General features: G+C 36.6%; 1 long non-coding RNA gene across 4 annotated transcripts in view; it reads left to right on the forward strand.

Moving 5' to 3' along the window:
- Window positions 1-13,014: 13,014 nt before the first annotated feature.
- The window catches only part of LOC117980040 (uncharacterized), a 118,124-nt gene continuing 114,071 nt past the window's right edge, over window positions 13,015-17,067 (forward strand). For 3 of the 4 annotated variants that reach the window (XR_010112012.1, XR_004671167.3, XR_008625218.2), the window contains exons 1-2: window positions 13,015-13,588; window positions 13,799-13,872. This is a non-coding gene — a long non-coding RNA (uncharacterized LOC117980040). The remainder of the gene's footprint in view (window positions 13,589-13,798; window positions 13,873-17,067) is intronic. The other variant, XR_004671168.3, reaches the window with a different exon arrangement.

Here is a 17,067-nt window from a genome sequence, read left to right on the forward strand (position 1 = left end):
GGGCAAAACAATGGCAGAAGTTTATGAATTTAAAAGAATGAACAAGTTAATCTGTACCTCTGAGGTCATGTTTTCTAAATTGAAACAATTATCAGGCTTATTTGATTAACCTAAAAATACTTGCTATGTAATTACACAGCCACCTTGGTACTTGCTAATGTAAATAACAATTGGTTGTGTTCACAAACCTGCTTATGGTAGACTGTGAGTGTCTAATTTGTATATATTTGAATATGCACATTAGTTTAAAATATGATACAAAATAGTTACCATAAAATTTTCTCTGATAATTCATTTGTTTATAAAATTTAAATTTATTTTCAAAAGTTATTCTAGAATCATCTAATATGTATCATTGATATCAGAAATGTTTGGGTTTTAAAATGGAGTGCATTTTCCAAAAGAGATGATACTGTTACTTTGGCATATTTTAAGGAACAAATAACTACGAGCATTTTTCAGGTGAACTTGTTGTATTCAACTTGAGTGTTTGAAAGTCAGGATTAAAGTAACCAGTGACTCTAAGGCAAACTTTAGTGCACAATTCTTCAGAATGCTTAACGCTCCTAAAAATATTATTGACTCAAGAACTGATGTGTTGAATCACTTTGTCCTAATCAACTGTGAAAATTAAATGTTAACTTCCCTTAATATTTTATATATTTCTTCTATGTGCAAGAGACGAAAAAGTGGTTAAACGTTGGCACAAGAAGAGAAGAGAACAATATTCTAGATCATCTAGACCACATTTTTTTTTGTTTCTGGATACAATCAAACAGGGTTTGGTTCAACAATCAATGAAAAATTTTTATTACTTGTCATCTCTATATTCTCTGGATAAACTGAGGTCACACACAGACACATTGAAGTTATTAATGATATAGTGAAAGGCACCCAAGAACTTTATCTTAATCACTCATTCATTCATTCATTTTTATTCAATAGAGATTGAACATGCTCCCTGTGGGAAGTAAAAATTGAATTTCAGAGTTTCTAATAAAGGATTAATTTATATCTATATCAAATCCTAAATATTTTCCACATAAACAGGCAATTATATAAAGCACTCATGCTTGGTTAAAGTCTGATGAGGATTTGAAGGTAAACATACAACAGCTAAGGGGTAACTGACAATGTGATAAATCAAAATAAATCTCAGCAAGATGAACTATACAGACAGAAGAAAAGTAATTATTAGAATTACCCCCTTGTATGATAATTTCATAGATATTTAGCTTTAAAAAGTATATTTTATGAAGTGTGTGAAATGACAAAATATAAATACAACAAAGAAACATGTTTCAGTGGTATCTAATGTATTCTCTTGTGTGATTCCACACTTTATTTTTAAAAAGCCTAGCTTATATCTGAAATCTTGGATGTATCTCAGGGATAGGTGGATGTGTGTCATGAATCAGAAAGCCTCTGCTATGCACCCAACCAAATATTGGACACAGGGTCTTAATGGATCCATTTCTCTCTCTCTCTCTCATACACACACACACACACACACACACACACACACACCTCAGCTGGAAACTGTACAGAGTTCTGTCTTTACAGAGTTCTCTTTCTGTCCTCTTCTGTTTGCTCTTCCAACATATGAAGGGTTGTTTGGTGATTATAACTAATGGACAGAACACTGGTTCAGACAGCTTTGGACGATAGTGAACGTAGCAGGGTATAAAGCTGTTCTAAAGAACAAAGGTGTGACTTCTGCAGTTAGAGGTACATGGCCTTTGTGTAGAATGCTGGGCAGATGACCTTTGAAGAACACATTATTTAACTCTCTTTGAATGTTCACGATTTCTCTATGAAATGTTGTTTGAATAAAAATGCTCTTCCCAGTTGGCCACAGGCCATACCACCTCCGTTTTGTCTGACCTCTGAGGGCATTTGAGATTGGGATCATAGCAGTAAGAATTTGTTTTTCTATGCAATATGTACTTTAATACATCTATCCAAATAGCAAGTAGATAAAGTATCATGTGTGTTGAATATTATTATAAAAAGTCAGTTAAAATTGTGTCAGTTAGGGTTTAACTAAAGAGCAGAAATGGTAGATCATATAAATATACACAGACACACAGACACACACAAACATAGGTACACATATGGCTTACTACAAGTAATCTGCTTACACAATCATGAGGGCTGACTCAACTATCCCAAAGTTCACAGAGCAGTCAGAAAGGGAGGATCCATGTGGAAGGAAGGGTGATTACAGCCCCAGGTGTTGCTAAAAATCTCTGATGTTTGATGTCTTGTCCAGTCTCTCTTTAAGGGACGCCAATGGGATTAGGTCAGGCCCACTTGAGATAACCTCTATTTTAATTAACCCAGAATTAACTTCTTTGGAACTCTAATTACATCTGCAAAATCCCTCCACAGCAGCAAGTACACTAATGTGTGATTGAATAACTGGAACAAAGTGGGTGTATACTACCAAACAGCTGCTGTCTCCTTTCCAGATCTAACTTACGGAAGAGAATAGCTCTTGTTAGCCTACCGTATCTGAAAACACGTTAGAAAAATAATTGTGACGAATGTGCTAGTCTAGCCAGGTTGATATATTATAACACCAACACAAAAATAAACTTGTTTAAATTTATATATATGAGTTCTTTTAGTACATATTTAACTTTAGTCGAACACCATCCATCTATACTCTTACTTAGTTTTAGAGATAAAATTATACAAATACTGTGATGCTTCACATAATGAACAGATGCAATTCTTGATGTGACGTAACATAATGGAATAATTCATTTCATTGCGTGTTATCAAGAATGTACTAAATTCAAGGTAGTTTACTGGAACAGTAAATACAGAAATTTTATACCATTACCATTTTACTTAAAGAGCTCAAAGTCTATAGAGAGGTTTTGTTTTTCTTAATACAAAATTTCATTGAAGTGCTATAATAGACATAAACAACAGTATTGAAAGATAGAGAAAAGGTAAAAAGGCACCTAAACAAGTATGAAGGTGTTAGAAATGTTTTAAATTATGATTGATGCTTCAGCTTAGCTCTGCATGCATTTAGCCACTGTGAAACTGTAGAATAGGGGGAAATTGCTTTCAGGCAGAAGGAAAATGATATGTGAGGAAAATTGTGAAAACTTTTTTCAGAGTGCCTCAAACAGCATTTCTGAGTTCTCTGAGTCATTCTAGTGAATCATTAAAAGTTGAGGATTGTTGACACATAGAGTAAATGAAGGATATTTTGGTTTGGTTTGGTTTTTGGTTTTTGTCTCTATAGAAAAGACAGGAAAAGAAGATCTGGGACCTCTAACACCCATCTACATTAGTTTTTCTTCCTCTGTTATTTCCTCTCATTAAAAAGTGAACATAGGCTGGGTGTGGTGGCTCACACCTATAATCCCAAAGTTTTGAGAGGACGAGGCAGGTGGATCACCTGAGGTAAGGAGTTCCAGACCAGCCTGGCCAACATAGTGAAACCCCGTCTCTACTAGAAATACCAAAAATTAGCCGGGTGTGGTGGCTCACGCCTTAGTCCCAGCTACTCGGGAGGCTGAGGCAGGAGAATTGCTTGAACCTGGGAGGCGGAGGTGGCAGTCAGCTGAGATCACTCCTGTGCACTCCAGCCTGGGTGACAGAGTGAGACTCTGTCTCAAAAAAAAAAAAAAAAGTGAATATAAAATACCAAAATATAATCTTCTAAAACCAATTATGAGATTTAAACCAAGAGTCCCTACCAAATATTCCATATTTTGGATTCTCATTAAATTTTATAGGTTGTGAATACAAATCAAATGGTTACCTAAAAGTAATGCCATTTAACATGATATAAATTCAACCACTATTAGAGCAAAAGCATGTTTTAATGAATAACAATCTGTGCATTTTAGTGAACAGTTAAAAAACACTAAATTACAAATGGATTAAGATTGTATTTTCAAAAATTGTCATCCATATACAAATTTACACATATAACTAATACTATCTAAAATGTGAAAAGCCATATCAATCATAAATTGACATGGATGTGTAGATGTCCATTGAACTTGTCTTCTAAAGAAACATCACAAAAAATTAAGTCATCATATCACAGAGTATTTTCTCCCTGTCCCTACTTGTTTATGATGGATTATTCTCATTTAACGTTTAAATTAAATAATTGTATATAAGTAGTCTTTAAATCAAATGTTACTAAAAATCATATGGACAATTACCACTCCCTTGTGTCTTTATTATTTTTATTTTCTCTTTATTCTCACTACTTGATTTTTCGTTACTATTTATCTTGATTTTCTCTACTTGATTTTTTTCACTACTTGATTTTTTGTTTTCTCTCTTTATTTTCACTACTTTATTTTTTGTTGCTATTTATTTAATGATTCTTAGATACCCACTCTAATTTAACAGTGAAGCATTTACAGTGGATGAAAAACTGTACTTACAGTTTGGACTTGTTTACCGATAGGTCTCAATCTGTGGTGATTTGTCAGTGATATTGCTATTGCACTGGAATATAACCAATGGTCTAAAGGCCATATATATTTTACTTTTGGGCTATTTCATTTCTTCAGGGAGAAAATCTCTCAGTGTTCTGTGATCTAAGTGAACAAAGAGGACGGGAATTTGCTGATTTCGGTACTGCACCACTCTGACCGTCTCCTCATACCTTTCCCCTTTATAGCTGGGATACCTAATTCAGTGGGAAGATGATGTATCCACAGAGCTGCAAAAAACAACAGCAGCACCTATGCTAACCCTTGTACCCATACAGGCAGATGCCATGGTATTTGACAGGTTAAGAATTAGAGTACTCTTGCTCTCCTGCTTTGTATTAGAGTGTTCATAGCTGATCCCAATGTTGCTACATGGGCCATGTCATCACCCATCCCAACGCTTCCTTAGAGATATGCTGTGTAAAAAGTTTTGGCTACTGATATGTTCATTTTTAGGTACATATAAACTTAAAAATGGGCCTAGGGCCAAATAAAAGAAAAATTGTGTGAAGTTGGAAATGTACAATTGTGTAATGATAATCCTCTCCTATTCCTTCATACCACATCCTGATCCCAGAAACTTTTCCAATAGAACCTGAGCATATTTACTCTCATATTTAATTTTTGTGCTAATTTATTTAATTGACTAAGCCAACCTTTAATTGTCAAAAAGACCAAAATTTCAAAGATGATGATAAATATATTATATCCATGTAATATTACTTTTCTTGAACATTTCTGTACAGCAAAGTGTGTACCATAATCAGAAGAAATATATTCAGGCAACCTGGATAGCAAAATTGATTTTTCTGTTTCATACCTTTAATTGTGTCCTCTGAATTTTATATTTTAACTAATAAGCAATGCCTAAAATAAAACAGAATAACATCTGTTAGCATCCAGTTGTAGACCTGGAAGCTGCTGATAAAAATCTAAAGTAATTCACTCACCTATTCCGTAGGTCCTTGCCCTTGGTGAATTCAACTCAAGGGGATTTTCAATGAATTTCATTCTGGTTAATATTTGGGTGATTTATATTCTTTTTCTTTTAAAAATTATATTAGCTATTTCATTGTGTGCAATTAAAATGTTTTGTCTCCTAGCCCGACAGTGCTTGGCAGCAGCACCAACATGCCTCCTCTTTTCATGACACCAGGTAGTCAGCACTACAATTCTAAGGACTTTGCCTTAAAATTCCAGTGAGCTAACATATGAGTTGTCGTTGTTGTGTGTGTGTGTGTGTGTGTGTGTGTGCATGTTTCACATAACCCATTCTAATTCTCCCTCAAAATTCCCACAGAAATTCATAACTGATTGTTCCATACAGGAGAGTTTTTATTGTGCAATTATCTAGGGTTCATTTGCCTAACAATACAGCAAAGCCATTGACTAAAGCCCAAGTATTTGATTATCTGTTCACATCACTGATAGGGGAAATGTAAATACTCTTCTACTGAAAGGTTTAACTTTACTCACTGTTCAGGCTTTTCTTTTCTTCCATAAAGATTTTGTCATCTGCAGAGAATATTGATGCCAATTTTTCTATTAATAGTAATGTGCACATGTACCCTAAAACTTTAGTAAAAAAAAATAGTAATGGCCTTCTATCCACAAACTATTAGTAAACCAAAGAGGCTGCATTTTCTCTAATAGCAGAGTTTTGAGCTTGGACAAGGCAGCAATGGGAGTGGAGAGTTAATCAGAGAGATTTATCATGGATTCCATGGGGAGTGAAGCAAACTGCTTAAGTATGTGGTGGACTTTTCCCTGAAATCCCTCCCTCTACCCTTCTCCATTCCATGCTGTTGATTACTCTACTGTCACTTTATGAATGAGGTATTGTATGCCACCCTTATCTATTGAATGTCTTTCTGATATCACCCAAAGTTTGTTCAGCATAGCTGGGTTTATCTGAGGCCCATCAGTGTTAGTAGTAATCTGTGTCAAAGCTGAGTCACATTTTAAGGTAGAAACAATTAATATATTCATTTTTCAAATAAGAAAGTAGAGAAATTAAGTGACCTGTACAAAATCATCCAGCTGCAATAGCAGACCTTGAGGCCAAAGCCAGGCCTCTTTGTCTTTGACACTGAGTTTATTAATCTGTATCACATACCACTAAATTTCTCCAAGTGTTCTTTTTTGGCTCTAATAAATATATACAAGTGGCTTCTTAAAATAGTATTTACCTAGTTAATTGGTTTTTAAAGTTTCTTTATTTATTAATTCATCTACTCATTGAAGTCATAAATGTCAATTTCCACTGTGATAATACTAAACTACCATAATTTAGAATTATTGGACCTCCAAAATAATAAGGATTTCTTAGCATATGTTGCATAGTGGTGCCTAATTAACCTAAATTAACTATGTAAAAGAAATACTGAATAGAATAAACATTAGAGACATCTGTGGCTCTAAGTAAACATTAGAGACATCTGTGGCTTACCACAATAGAAGTTTGCGTCTCAATCACATAAATTAAAAAGTAGATGTTCCTGATCTGTGGCAGGAAAGAGGAAGGGCAGTGGCCTCAGTTGAAGACAAGCATTCAGGAACCAAAGCTGACCGTTTCCGGCATCAGCAACATGTGACTTTTAAGGTTGTCCATTGCCCTCCAGGCTGCAGGATCAAGAAGAAAGAAGGTAGAGAAATCATATTCACATATTAATCACTTTGGCAGGGAATATAGGCAGTTTTTTATGTTCTCCTTTTATTCCTAGAAAATGTTGATCATGGTTTGGCTGCCAGTTTGGGGCAACAACTCTATGCCGTGGAACAGGACCATGATTTTTTTTATTGCACAGATAGCTGTCACTGCTGCAGATAGAATTCTAGTATTTTGGAAAACTTCTTATGAAAACTTTGGCAATTCTTAAGCCAATGAGCAATTTATCAAATAAAGTGTTTAAAGATGTTTATAACTGATGTGTGCTTGTTTAGTTAGCTATAAGTCATAAACAAAGAGAAAAAAAATGTGGCAGGGCCAGGAATTTAGCAAAAGGGAAGCAGTATAAATTATTGTGTCCAAGCCTGATAGCCCAGGGTTAGGCTAGCTTATGTAGTCATAAAAGTCCAACAGGGGTATTCATAAATTCCTTGTCATGGAACAAATGCAGGAGTGGTACTCAAGAGAAGAGGTTTTACGGTCCCGCGATGTCCTTGTTATTCTCCGCCTTGATCTCCAGTAGCTGCCTGACTGGAAGTACATATTACAAAAGGCTGATGAAACTGTGAAAGCCTCAGAGAAGTAAGGCACTCAGTACTTCCTATGGCATAATGAAGATATATGCAGTTACATGAAAATTAAGATGGTCCCAGATCAATAATGTAAACCAAATAATAAAAAAGACAAACTTCTGTTTCTCTAAGAAAGAAACTTACAGTGAAACTGTAGATCACAACTAATTTGTGAGGTTGTAATGTACAAAGTATGCTTAAGATTTCAAGGTTCTTGTATTGCTTATCTGAATGAAATTAAACACATATATCATTCTAACAAATATCTCCCAGCAGATTATGAACTTTGAAAATGGGGAAAGGAATTAAAGGCAATGTATTTTATATGTGTGTTCCTTCTTCTCAGGTTCAGTTATTTCCCCACAAAAAATTTATGTTTTCTATTCAACAGACATTGACCAGTCTTTTAATAGATGCTGCTTGCTAAGATAGTGCAAAAACTGACTCTCAAAAACAATAAACGCAACAGCTCTCATTTATCTAATCATCTAAGTGACAAATCTAGTAGCCCATTTCAAAATAGTAGAAAGGGGTGTAGAGATATGACTTGATTCTTTTCTTTGAACTTTTATTTTAAGTTCAGGGTTATATGTGCAGATTTGTTATAAAGATAAACTTCTGTTGTGGGGGTTTGCTGTAGAGATTATTTCATCACCCAGGTATTAAGTCTAGTACCCATTAGTTATTTTTTCTGCTCCTTTTCCTCCTCCCACACTCCAACCTCCAGTAGGCCTAAATGTCTATTGTTCCCCTTTATGCGTCCATGTATTCTTATCTTTTAGTTCCTACTTATAAGTGAGAACATTTGGTTTTGGTTTTCTGTTCCCATGTTAGTTTCCTAAATATAATGGCCTCAAGCTCTAACCATTTTCCTGTAAAGGACATTATTTCATTTTTATGGCTGCATAGTATTCCATTGTGTATATGTACATTTTCTTTAACCTGTCTATCACTGATGGGCATGTAGGTTGATTCCATGTCTTTCTTTGCTATTGTAAATAGTGTTGCAATGAACATATATGTGAATATGTCTTTATGAAAGAATGATTTATATTCCTTTGGGTATATACTTAGTAATGGTATTTCTGTTTTTAGGCCTTTGAGGAATCACCACACTGTCTTCCACAATGATTGAACTAATTTACAGTCCCACCAGCAGTGTATAAGCATTTCTTTTTCTCTTCAGCCTCACCAGCATCTGTTATTTTTTGACTTTTTAATAATAGCCATTCTGACTGTTGTGAGATGGTATCTAATTGTGGTTTTGATTTTATTTATCTAATAATCAGCTTTTTTCATGTGCTTGTTGGCTGCACGTACATCTTCTTTTGAAAAGCATCTGTTCATATTATTTCCCCACTTTTTAATGAGGTTGTTTGTTGTTTTCTTGTAAATTGGTCTAAGTTTCTTATAGATGGTTGTCAGATGCAGTTTGCAAAATTATTCTCCCATTCTGTAGGTTGTCTGTTCCTTTAATGATAGTTTCTTTTTCTGTGCAGAAGCTCTTTATTTTATTTATCTCCCATTTGTCATTTGTTGCTTTTGTTGCAATTGCTTTTGTTACCTTTGTCATAAAATCTTTTCCCCTGATCCCATATCCAGAATATGATGGCCTACGTTGTGTTTCAGAGTTTATATTATTTTGAATTTAACATTTAAGTTTTTAATCTATAATGAGTTAATTTTTATTTATAGTGTCAGGAAGGAGTCTAGTTTCGATCTTCTGTATATGTTTAGCCAATTCTCCCAGCACCAATTATTAAATAGTGAGTCCTTTCCCCATTTCTTGTTTTTGCCAAGTTTGCTAAAGAGCAGATAGTTGTAGGCATGTGGCCTTGTTTCTGGGTTCTGTATTCTTTTCCATTGATCTATGGGTCTGTTTTTTGTGCCAGTGCCATGCTGCCTTGATTACTGTAGCCTTGTAATATGGTTTGAAGTCAGGTAGCATGATGCCTCCAGCTTTATTCTTTTTGCCAAGATTGTCTTGGCTATTTGGGCTCTTTTTGGCTCCATATGAGTTTTAAAATAGTTTTTTTTCCTAGTTCTGTGAAGAATATTAATGGTAATTTAATAGGAATAGTGTTGAATTTGTAAATTCCTTTCAGCAGTAGGATCATTTTAATGATATTGATTCTTTCTATCCATGACCATGGAAGGTTTTTCCATTTGTTTGTCCCATCTCTGATTTCTTTGAGCAGTGTTTTGTAGTTCTCCTTGCAGAGATCTTTCACCTCCCCAGTTATGTATTTTATTCTTCTTGTGGCAATTGTGAATGAGATTACATTTCTGATTTGATTCTCAGCTTGACTGTTGTTAATGTATAGAAATGTTAGTGACTTTTGCACATTGATTTTTGTATCTTGAGATTTTGCTGAAGTTGTTAATTAGCTTAAGGAGCTTTTGGGCTGATTCTATGTGGTGTTCTAGATATAGAATCATGTCATCTGCAAACATGTATATTTTGACTTCCTCTCCTTCTATTTGGAAGCCCTTTATTTCTTTCTCTTGCCAGACTGCCCTGGCCAGGACTTTCAATACTATGTGGAATAGGCATGGTGGACAGGGCATTTTTGTCTTGTGCTGGTTTTCAAGGGTAATGCTTCCAGCTTTTGGCCATTCAGCACAATGTTGACTGTGCATTTGTTCCTTCTTTTTTCAATTATTTGTAGCTTTTATTTTAAGTTTGGGGTTACATATGAAGGCTTGTTATATAGGTAAACTCATGTCATAGGGATTTGTTATATAGATTATTTAATCACTCAGGAATTAAGCCCAGTAGTACCCAATAGTTATCTTTTCTGTTCCTCTGCCTCCTCTCACTCTCTGCCCTCAAGGAGACTCCAGTGTCTGTTGTTTCCTTCTTTGTTGTTCAAAAGTTTCATCAATACCCAGTTTATTGAGCGTTTTTAATGTGGAGAGGTGCTGAATTTTATCAAAAGCCTTTTAGGCATCTGTTGAGATAATTATGTGGATTTTGTCTTTAGCTTTTTTTATATGATAAATCACATTAATTGATTTGCGTATGTTCAACCAACCTTGCATCCTGGGGATGAAGCCTGCTTGATAATGGTGGATTAACTTTTGGATGTGCTGCTGAATTCAGTTTGCAAGATTTTGTTTTGAGGATTTTTGCATTGATGTTCATAAAAAATATTGGCCTGAAGTTTTATTTTCTTGTTGGGACTCTGCCAGGTTTTGATCAGGATGATGCTGGCCTCATACAATGAGTTTGGAAGAAGTTTATTCTCCTCAATTTTTTGGAATAGTTTCACTGGGAATGGTACCAGCTATATTTTGTACATCTGGTGCAATTCAGCTGTGACTCTGTCAGATCCTGTGCTTTGTTTAGTTGGTAGGCTATTTATTACTCATTCAATTTTAGAGCTTGTTATTTGTCTGTTCAGGACATTACTTTATTCCTGGTTCAGTCTTGGGAGGTTGTATGTGTTCAAGAATTTATCCATTTCTTTTAGGTTGTCTAGTGTATGTGCATAGAAGTGTTCATAGTAGTTTCTGACGGTTATTTTTATTTCTGTGGGGTCAGTGGTAACCTTCCTTTCATCACTTCTAATTGTGTTTATTTGAATCTTCTATCTTTTCTACTTCGTATATTCTAGATAGCAGCCTATTTTATGACTTTTTTCAAAAAAATGAAGGCCTGAATTCATTGATCTTTTGAAGGGTTTTTTTATATGTGCCAAAAATTCTGGTATGTTGTGTCTCTGTTCTCATAAGTCATTCAGGCGCATGTTGTTTAATTTCCATGTAATGTCATGGTTTTGAACAATTTTCTTAGTCTTGGCTTCTATTTTTATTTCACTGTGGTCCGGCAGTGTGTTTGTTATTATATCAATTCTTTTGCATTTGCTGATGATTGTTTTATGTTCAGTTATATGGTCAGTTTTAGATTATGTGCCACGTGGCAATGAGAAGAATGCATATTCTGTTGTTTTGTAGTGGAGAGCTCTATAGAGGTCTATCAGATCCTTTTGGTCCAATCTTGAGTTCAGGCTCTGAATATCTTTGCTAATGTTTCTGCCTTGGTGATCTATCTAATACTGCTAGTGGTGTGTTGAAGTCTAGCCCTATTACTGTGTTGAAGTCTCAACATGAAGGGGTGTTGGATTTTATTGAAAAGGTTTTTTGCTTCTATTGAGATAATCATGTGGATTTGTCTTTAGTTCTGTTTAAATGATGAATCACGTTTACTGATTTGTGTATGTTGAACCAACCTTACATCCTAGGGATAAAGCCTACTTGATCATGGTAGAAAAGATACTTGAAGTGTTGTCGGATTTGGCTTGCCAGTATTTTGAGGATGTTTGCATAAATGTTCATGAAGGATATTGGCCTGAAATTTTCCTTTTTTGTTGTGTTTCTGTCACGTTTTGGTATCATGATAGAATGAGTTAGGGAGGAGCCTCTCTTCCAGAATTTTTTGGTGTGGTTTCAGGAGAAATGATACCAGCTCTACTTTGTACATCTGGTACAATTCAGCTGTAAATCTATTTTGTCCTGGGATTTTTTTTGGTTGGTAGGCTATTTATTACTGATTCAATTTCAGAGCTGATTATTGTTCTATTTAGGCACTCAATTTTTCCTGGTTCAGTCTTAGGAGGATGTCCATGTCCAGGAATTTATCCATTTCTTCCAGATTTTCTACTTGATGTGCATAAAGGGGTTCATAATATTATGTGATGGTTATTTGTATTTCTGCAGGGTCAGTGGTGATATGCCCCTTGTTGTTTCTGAATGTGTTTATTTGAATCTGTTCCCTTATTTTTTATTAGTCTATTTAATGGTCTATTTATTTTATTAATATTTTCAGAAAACAGGCTGTTTAATTTGTTGATCTTTAGAGTGGTTTGGGTTTTTTTGTATCTCAATATCCTTCAGTTCAGCTCTGATTTTGCTTATTTCTTGTCTTCTGCTAGCTTGGGGTTGATTTATTCTACTTTCTCTAGTTCTTTTAGTTGTGACATTAGGTTGTCAAGTTGAGATCTTTCTAACTTTTTGATGTGAGCATTTAGTGCTATAAAATTCCCACTTAACCCTGTGTTAGCTGTGTCCCAGAGATTCTAGCATGTTGCACCTTTGTTCTCATTACTTTCAAAGAGCTTCTTGATTTCTCGCTTAATTTCATGATTTACCCATAAGTCATTCAGGAGCAGGTTATTCAATTTCCATGTAATTGAATGCTTTTGAGTGAAGTACGTAGTCTTGGTTTTTAACTTTCCTGTGCTGTGGTCTGAGATAGTGCTTGCTATGATTTAAGTTCTTTTGCATTTGCTGAGGAGTGTTTTACTTGTGATTATGTGATCGATTATATAGTATGTGCCATATGGTGATGAGAAGAATGTATATTCTATTGTTTTCTGGTGCAGAGTTCTGTAGATGTCTATCAGATCTATTTGAACCAATGCTGAGTTTAGGTCTTGAATGTTTTTGTTAATTTTCTGCCTCGATGGTTTATCTAATGCTGTCAGTGGAGTGTTGAAGTCTCCTGCCAATATTATGTGGGAGTCTAAGTCTCTTTGAAGGTCTCTAAGAACTTGCTTTATGAATCTGTGTGCTTCTGTGTTGGGAATATATTCTGAATTTGATTGGTGGCCTTTCTAGCTATGTTGGGGAGGTTCTTATGGATGATATCCTGAAATATGTTTTTCAAGTTGCTTCCATTCTCCTCATCTCTTTCAGAGAGAGCAATGAGTCATACATTTGATCTCTTTACATAATCCCCTATTTCTCTGAGGTTTTGTTCATTTATTTTCCTTCTTTTTTCTCTGTTCTTGTCTGACTGTCTTATTTCAGAAAGGCAGCCATCAAGCTCTGAGATTCTTTCCTCCACTTGGTCTATTCTGCTACTAATACTTGTGAGTACCTTATGAAATTCTTATAGTGCATTTTTCAGCTTTATCAGGTTGATTGGTTCCATTATTTTTCTACACTGCCTGTTTTGTCTGTCTGTTCCTGCATTGTTTTAATGTGATTTTTAGCTTCCTTGGAATGAGTCTTAATATACATCTTTAGCTCAATTATCTTTTTTCCTATCCTTAGTCTGAATTCTATTTCTGTTATTTCAGCAGCTCAGCCCAGTTCAGAACTCCTGTTGGAGAGATGATTCAGCTGTTTGCAGGAAAAAAGGCCCTCTGACTTTGTGAGTGTCAGGGATTTTGTGCTGATTCTTTCTCGTCTTTGTGGGCTTGTCTTCCTTCATTCTTTGACATTGCTGACCTTTTGATTTTTTTTGTTTGTTTGCTTTTATCTTATTTGATTCCCTTGAGGGTTTGATTGTTGTATAACATGGATTCAGTTGACTGGTTTCATTTCCGGAAGATTTTAGGGGACCAACACTGTGCTCCCAAATCCTGAACTGTGTGTTCTAACTGGGGGACATATATTGGGCCCCAACTTTGCTCTCTGGCTTCTCAAGGTTAGGAATCTACCGAGCTCGGGGAATCTGAGGTGCTCCCAGACCCCCAGTTACTACACTCCAATGGATGGTGTCAGCCAAAGCCTTTCACAGTGCAGTGACAGCAGGATCCATCCTCACATTCCAGCAATAGCAGTAGTGGCAGCTGTGGCAGAGTGCTAGTGGGTTCTGCAGTGCCTGCCTCCCTTGCAGCTTGGTTGGTGGGGAAGGTGGGGGTGGCTGGGGACCCCTGCTGGAGACTGTGTGAACAGTTGTGCTGAAGGTAGTGTTGGCTCAGGGACCAGGCAATGGCAGGCGCAGGTCTGGGTAACTTCTTTGTTCCTTCAAGCAGGAGTGATGGCTCAGGACAGAGGAGGATCCACTGTTCTCTGCATAGTGTTAGTACAAGGGTGGGGTGCTTGTAGGTGTGGGGCTTGCTGGCTCTGTGCCCTCCAAGGCTCTGTCTGCAGTGGCATTCTGGAAGGGAAGGGGAGGCAGACTGGACTCCAATGTGCTGTCAGTGCTAGGAAAGCAAAACCTGCCTGCACAGACATACACCAACAGAGCAATCTGGGGAGTTGCCCTGAGCCCAGGCGGGAAGCTGCAGTATAGGGAGGGAGCATGTGGGCTGGGGCCTCGACGTAGGTGTTGCCCCACTGGAGCTCTCTGCCAGTTCCGCACAGTCTACCAGTGCAGAAACTATGACACAGGCCCCCAGACCACTTGGGGCTGACCTGCAAGCAGGCATGGTCATGGTGGGGCTGTGGGAGAGGCCAGCAGACCAGGGAGCGCTCAGATCAGACTGGCCCTATCTGTTGGACAAGACCACCCTGTAGTGTTCAGATCCAGCAGTTCCTCTAGGGCTAATGTTTCCTATGGGAGCAGGTCAAGCCTAGCAGGATGGCCATCTCTGGCCTTACTCTGCTACAGATGCTCCTGCACCAAACACTCTGGGATCCACATCAGCTGGCTTACTGTCCCTACCACTTCTCTAAACAGCTCTCCCTGCCAATTCGAATGCCTGTGATGGTTGAGGGGTCTCCTGCTGGTGGTCCAGAGGCCTGTGGTGAGGGCGGATTGCTGTTTGCCATTTCAACTCACCCATTCCTCCAGAGCCATTGGTGGTCAGGAATGAGTCCGGGTGCAGTTTATCTCCACGTAGGGTTCCCAACGTTCTCCTCCTTCTGCCCAGCTTCCATGTCCTCCCTCTGTTCACTCTGGAGAAGATCTGTTAGGAGCATGTTAGGAGCATGCCAGTCGTCTCAGTCTTCAGGTAGGAGCTGTTCCACCTGTCTGCATTTAGTTGGCCATCTTACTGGATATGATTCTTTTGCTATACCAAAGCTATGATCAACTGCCAGTCCCTAATGAAAGCAGTGAATGAAAAGGTGTTAGATTGCCATAAGAAAACTCATTAAACATATGATACCCACTGTTTGTCAGAAATGCAATAGCGACAGCCTGCCAGGGAGAAAACAGCAACTTACTATAGTTTATCTTAAGGTGAACTTATCCTTTATGCCAGTTTCATCTTCCAATAATAGTAGATTAAAAGGATGAAACTAAACTGTATTTAGAGCTATTTGGTTACATATATTCATGATTTTAAATAATAGATGTGCTGCATACATTAGATGACCAGGTGCTTATTTTTTTCATGTAAGGTAACATATTCAAAGGTTCCAGGGATTAGAATGTGGACTTCTTTGGGGTATACATTATTCTTTGGGGGTCATTATTCAGCCTACCCCAATAAGTTTGAGGTGATTTATAAGAATGGCCTAGAAAATATATTACACAGCTATGACTACCATGTTATAAATAAGCCAGTCAAAAGTTATTTTTGCTGTGAAAGTCCGGTGTTTCTGAAAAATGGAAAGTGAAGAACTCAAAAGTCATTTTTGTTTTTTCACAGAGGAACAACTTACATAGTTCTTTTTCTTCTTGTGTGTATGGTATTTTAATATTTTTACCAAATAAGATTTTTCATGAAACTTGTAATTTTCTAATTTTCTTTTAGCAGTTTCTTCTGTTTCTAGAAGTCATATAAGTGTTTTATTAGAAAACTGGATAAATAAAAATAAACATAAAGCTATAAAACAAAGTATGAATTCAGGAATCATATTGCTCAAGAACACACTGATAATATTTTGGTAATATGTCTAATAGTCTGTTTCTCCTACTATTTATATCTAGAAACATTTTGCTTCAATAAAGTACATATTATAATAACTCACATGGATTCAGCACTTAAGATATAGCAGAGACTGTACTATGGACTATCAAAAAGGCCATGAGTACATGGAATATATATATATATATATATATATATAATGTTAGCCATGCTTAAGTACTATAATTTAATAAATTTTTGAGTCATAGGTTATGACTTTTGACACATTGGGATATATTATTTTTCAGAAAATGTATACTTTCAGTCATGTCAGTGTATGCAGTACTTTCTTGAGGAAGTAGGTTTTTGAATCCAGTTTTTGATTCCTTCTTGACTCCCCCAGTTAGGAGTGTAGAATATGGCCCAAGGAAATCTCATAGAATGACTAGGCATTCCTTGCCTCGTACTATGATTTTTATCTAAAACTTTATGCCAAAGAAGGACACTCTTGCTGTATACTAGAGCACTTTTAGAACATTTAAGAACTCAGATGCCCAACTTCTTGTACTACGGCTACTGAGTTGGGGCCTTCCTATTTAGGAATTAAGAATATGTACTTTTGGTTTTCTGTTCCTGCATTAATTTGTTCAGGATTCTGGCCTTCAGTTCCAGCCTTGTGGGAGCTAAGCATTGAGCACACATGGGATGTGCATATCATATAAATATGGGGACAACAGACAATGCGGACTACTTGAGGGTGGAGGGATTGGAGGGGGGGATGAGTTAAGAAACTACCTATCAGGTACTATGCTCACTACCAAGGTGCC

The sequence above is a fragment of the Pan paniscus genome, chromosome 3, assembly GCF_029289425.2.
Source record: "Pan paniscus chromosome 3, NHGRI_mPanPan1-v2.0_pri, whole genome shotgun sequence".
Lineage (NCBI taxonomy): Eukaryota > Metazoa > Chordata > Mammalia > Primates > Hominidae > Pan > Pan paniscus.